The following is a 6,000-nucleotide window of genomic DNA, read 5'->3' on the forward strand; positions in this document are numbered from 1 at the left end:
TATATGACATTTAATAAGGAAAATCTTCTAGCTAGTGCATCTACTTTGTTAACATATAGAAGAGGCTGATGCAACATGGTATTGACAGCAGTGCTCGATCTTGTGGCTCTGAGTTAGCCTTGCCTGAGGTGTGAGTATGTGAATCTCGTTCTCCATTTTATCCCTCTCGTCCAGAAGTAGGGGGATATCTGTGTGAACAGTGGTTGATGATCACGTATTATCATATCAATGAGGAAATGATGAAAGTTTTTAGAATTATGACACTTAGGTATTTGGAGTTTTGCAAGCCTTGGCATGTCAGATTTCTAAGACTTTTACCCTTTAGATTCTTAAACTTGCATGTGTGCTTGCTAGCTCGTTGGAGTTCAGCAGCCTCACAAATTAGGTCATAGTTCCTGCCTATACCTGTATCCTTAGAGGGGAGGGCCCACAAAGCAAATCTTTCACAACTTGGCATTAGTAGGTATGCAGTAAATCTTGATGGAGAATTGAAGGGAATTCTTGAGACCCATTGAATAACAGCCCTGTAGGAGGTAGGACCTGGTCCCTGTCCCCAGGCAATCCCCAGTGTGAGGGGAGATCACAGCTCTTGAGCTGGGGGAGCCCCCAATCTGATAGAAACCCATTCATCACAGTCTTTAAGTACCTAAAGTTTCACACATGCATTCTCATGACTGAGTACTGACAACCTACCTAACTGAGGGAAAAAGGGCAATGGATGGTTTGTAAAGAATAAAATGGACACAGGGCAGGGGTTTGTGAGCATTGGCAGGGCAGGTATAGAGCTTGCAAACCCTTGGTGTTGTTTATATTCAATGGGAAAAGTTTTCTCTTAGAGTCGCGGCCCAGGAGGTATCTCAGAGCCCCGGGCACCCCCTGGGCTGCCATTTGCCTTCTCTCTCCAGCTCTCCTGGGTCAGCAGTCTCTGGTTGTTACTTAGAGGTCTGGGAGAAGGACAGCTCTACGGTGACTCCCAGCTGCTGGAATTCCTTCTCCAGGAAGCTTGCCTGGGTTCATCCCAACCACCGGTTCCATCTTTCTCGCCAATTTCCCTTTCCAAGGCCTTAAGGAATGATTGTACTGTTACAGCCTGCTAATGACACAACCAGCAGCCTTGTCCCCTTTATCAAGTTACAACAGACAAACCTTGAGACCAGGGTCCCCTTTAGTTCTTTAGTCTGCATCTTACGGTTTAAAGAGTTTATAGCTCCCTGGGGCCTTCTCAGGACATGTTGACTCTTGATATGAGTCTCTTTTGTGTGCTCCTGGAGCTCATCCTTGCAGGGAGGAGGAGGACCACAGTTGAGTTGTTCCGCATTCCCGAAGAGCTTATAGCTGCTTGCGGGGTGAGCTGTGCTCCTAGGGACTTCCTGTCTGGACAGACGCGGGTTTATAGACCACTGTCACTTACATGTCTTGTTTATTTCTCACAACGGTCCTGTGTGCTCCGGGATATGTTATTTTCATTTCCCAGGTGAGGAAGCAGCTCACAGAGGCCAACACAATTGCTCAAATTCCCAAAGCCAGGGTTTGGACTCCTCAGTTCTTTTGATTCTAAATCTTGTGTTCTTTCCAAGCACTACATACCTCTTCTTTTTGGATCAATATGGGCAGAATTAAGGGATAACTCCCCCAGTCAGGCTCAGGTTTGTGCCCTCTGGGAGGCAGGGGACAGAGGTTGCTCTCAGCAATGGCGCTTCCAGCTCCTCAGGGACACCTGTACGCATTGGTGGACAGCAGGAGCTGGGAGGACAGTAGAGATCATCCAATCAGCTTCTGTCATTTGTAGAGGTAGATGACAAACCCAAAGTCCAGAGAGGCTAACCTACTTCCCAAGGCCACACAGCAGGGCCAAGACTAGAACCTGGGTCTCTGGCATCCCAGCTCAGTACTCCTACTGCAGATCCAGGTTGGGAGTTTCTGCTTTCTCCTGACAAAAGTACCTCCAGGTGTTGGCAGTGAGACCAGAGAGTCGTTAAAACGACAGTAAAAGTATTTCAGAGCTGAGTAGACATGCTCAAGGAAGCTGCTGGGCCTGGGCATTTTAGCCTCTGGGCCTGGAAGTTAACTGCTGATGTCATGAGGTCTTTTCACAGGTGGGTAGCTGCTTTGTAGCCTGAGGGCTCAGGGCCTACTTCCTCGGCTCACACATAAACTTTATAGCAGGAAGGAGCAGTGAGCAGCATTTGTGGGCCCCAGCCCTGCTCTGAGATAGGCAATGACACTTGATCCTTCTCAGAACTTTTGTGCATGGTGGTAGTTGGAGGTCCAAGAATGCTGGCTCCTTGACCACCCTCTCCACTGATATCTGTGTGGATAATCCAGGTTGTTTTAACAGAATCCCAAGTCAAAAGGAATCTGGAAGTCAACATGACACAGAGGAAAAAGCAAAAGCATTTCAAATCCATAGACTTGTAGGCTCTTTGGCCTAAAGCTTTAACTGCAGTTTTTCAGGTGTGTGCTGCTTTAGGTGACTGCGCCAATGCACTTCTTTCCTGGGGGTTATTGAAAAGCAAGGCAAGGTAAGTGCTCTCTTCACTTTGGTTTTGAATCCTATTTGGTACCTACGTGCTACTTTCAGGAATTGCCTGGGCTGCAGTGGGCTTTGTGTGTGACTTCTCTCTTACCCAAAAACTATTCATAGGATTTACTACTGAATATCAGAATCTGGATCCAGTCTCTGTCTTGGCCAGTAAACCTTGTTCTTTAGACTTGCTGGTTACTCTTAATTTTTACTCATTCTTCCAACCATACTCTTTATTTCATAGCTGAACCTGTTGAAATTAGGTGGATGACTTGGGGCAAATTTTCCCACTGCCTAAAGAGTGGAAATGATCACAGTTTGGTTGGTGGGTCTCTAGTAACTTCTTTGTTTGGTTCCATCCATGTGCTCAGAGAATCCCAAGGTGAGAGACTATGAACCATTGTTCACATCTATGTAGATTCCCAGGGCCTTTCCTTCTGGGCTATGAGCACCATCCAGGCAAGATGGGATCCTCCTAAACCTCCAAATCCCCATCTAACTCAGGGCTGGGCCTCAGTCTGAATATTTGATAAATATTTGTTGATCAGCCAAGGAGGTGATCCCAGGGCATATATAACTTGATTTATTTTTCCATGGAAAGTAGTTTATCTAAATTGGCCATGGCAAACTGCTCTCCCTTGCCATCCCCCATCTTCCATCCAAGGCACCTGATTCCCCCATTGTTTCTTATTTCTTATTTTTCAGAATATGCCTTGGATCATGAATTCCAGAGATCTTGACCACCTATGGTCCAGTGGTAGCTTTTTGGCTGGGCCTGAAGCAGCTCCAGGAGAGCTGTGAGGTTTGCCAGTCTCTGATCTGTTCTGAAGGGTAGGGATCAGAATCTTTTCCGAGGGGTCAGGTAGGACCTGTGCTCTAAACTTGGACCAACCGCCAATGACCTGTGAGTTTGGGCAAGGCACTGTCCCCCCAGACCTCTGTTTCTTCACCCATAAGGTCAATCTGACTTACTCCTGTCCTGGTTTCCTTTTGCCCCCCCCCCTGCCCCGTGCTCCATTCCCAGAGCCCCTCTCTGGACAGAGAGGAGGGAAAGATGAGGGGCGTCAGAGGCAGTGATAGGGAAAAACCTAGATGGAATGACAAGAATCATGGGTCTCTTGGAAAAGAGCATAGAAACTCTCATATCTCCCTGGGTACCAGCCTCAGGCTCAAATCAGAGGCATTTTGGGAACTTCCCTGCCCAAGAGCCTTTCCCCACCTGAGCTGACTGTGGAGGAAGAGGGAGGGGTACAGCAGGAGGGCAGGGTGAGGAAAGTTGGCCTGTGTTATGAGTAACTTTTGCAGCTTGTCATTACCCAGGGTGGATATAATTGTACGGAGTTAAGAAGGGCATGTGGACAGCCTGTGTTGCTTTAGATCCTCCTGCAATTAATATCTATCCGTTTGAGTCTTAGAGGAGGGATTAATTGGCTCCTGAACTATCCTTGGCAGTAAATCCCCTGGTGGTGGAACTGGCCTTACTACCCTCTAGTGAGTCATTCTGCTGTAAAATGCAAAGAAAAAAAAAAAAGTAGCCTCACTACAAATAATTTGAAAAACAAAGCAAAGAAAAACAGTCACCTATAATTCCAGTATTCAAATACAACTGGTGTTAAAGTTTTGGTGAGTATTTTATCTTGCTCTTTTTTCTTTTCATTTATCCTTCTCTTTCATATAAATTCTCAGGTTTGGGTGCTTAATTTCCATATGACTTTGTTATCATGCACATACCCCCTTGTCCCTCCATGGTCTCTTAACCACTAGTTTTAGTCGCTGTGCTCCACTGCCCATTCCGAGTCTTACCACTTAGACCTTCCAGCTGTGCTGGAACCTCTGTGCCCTCGAGACCTCATTACTGAATTTCTTTGGGTCTTGGTTGTCTCCCTGATGGACTGCTGGCTGGGACTTTATATGCAGGATGGCTGCACAGTAGCGGAGGAGAAAGTTTTGTTACGTGAGGACACCCCCCTCAACCTTTACTTCTCGTCTCCCCTGACTCTCCTTGTGCAGGATCTAGTGCCTCAGTTCCCCTAGACTCTGTCTAACTCCACAGTACCATTGTTTTCCTCCAGATGTTTTCATCTTGTCTCCTTCAATGCCATCTTCTCTTCACAGGCTGTTGGGCCACCATTCCCTTGGGAATGTGTGGTTGGAAGCAACATCTTTTCATTTGTGTGTGAGAGGGTTTGCAGAAGGGGCAGAGATGGAGTACACAGTTTAGTTGGGCATTTGGAAAAGAAGTCACTCAGGATGCTTGAGTGTAATGGGAGCCGAGTGCCCGAGGGGCAAGGGGACGTGGAGAAAAGAAGTGGTTGGAAAATTTTTCTTGAAAGAGGTAAGTTTTGAGTTGGGATTGGGAAACAGTGAAAACTGTAGATAGGTTTCTCCAGATTTAGGCTTTGGCTCTGGCACTGCCTTCACATGTATGTGTATGTGTATACATGGGATGTGTGTACATATGTGTATGTCTATGTGTGTTTATGCATGTGATGTGTGTACATAAGTCCATGTATGTGTGCATGTGTCTGTCTCCTCTCCTCATGCCCGACTCTTTCTTGGAGAACCTGTTCCCTCTCTCCTGGGAAGGCAGACAGGATTGTGGGCACTCCTCCCTGGCCCTGGGATTGCTCTCGACCCTCACTTGTCAGCCAGCCCTTGGTGTCCACAACAACTGTATTGTCTGTGGAACTGACCCACATCATTCATCATGACCTGTGTCTCTAGCCGTGGCAGTGGATTTGCCCTATTATGTCATTCTTCTGCTAAAAATCTTCAGTGTCCCCACATCAGGATGAAGCCCAGATTTCTTAGTTCAAAGGGCCTTTTGTGGGTCAATTTCTGCCCACCTCTGACTATTGCCCTAGAGAGGCATTTTGCTCCAGACAAACTCAATGACCTCCTCCCCTGCTGAGCCAGGCTGTGTTTAATGCCTTTGTGTTTTTTCCTGTGCTTTCCCCTGCATCTGTGAATGCCCCCTTTCCTCCATTTGTCAAACTTTTGTTTTCCTTTCAACACTCTGTCAGACATCACCCCTCCAGGAAAACTTCCCCGGCACCCCAGTCTGACGCAGAGAGCACTTCACTTGCAGGACGGTCATCCTGTCTCCCACTAGACTGAGGTCTCCTCGGAGGGGATGTCAGGTCTTGTTCACTGTCCTGTACCTCAAGCATTCAGCACAATGCCTGGCACAGCCCACAGGGAATGCATGTAGAATGGACGGATGAATGAATGAACTGCTCCCCATCTGCCCACTCCTGGAATTGTCAGTGGCCTGGATAGTAGTTGTTTTAGCCTGGGTGGGGAGGGTATTAATTCTTCATCCTATTTTCACCTCCTCAACAAGATTGTTTGCTCCTGGAGGGTAGGGATGGCACTGTAGCTCTTAGTAAACCTGGAGCCCATGGACACATCAGGCCCTGAGTCAGTGTTTATTGAAAAGAGAAGAAAAAAAAGAAAGAATGAAGTAGAGAACGGAG

Source organism: Eubalaena glacialis, chromosome 3, assembly GCF_028564815.1.
Source record: "Eubalaena glacialis isolate mEubGla1 chromosome 3, mEubGla1.1.hap2.+ XY, whole genome shotgun sequence".
In the NCBI taxonomy this organism is placed as follows: domain Eukaryota; kingdom Metazoa; phylum Chordata; class Mammalia; order Artiodactyla; family Balaenidae; genus Eubalaena; species Eubalaena glacialis.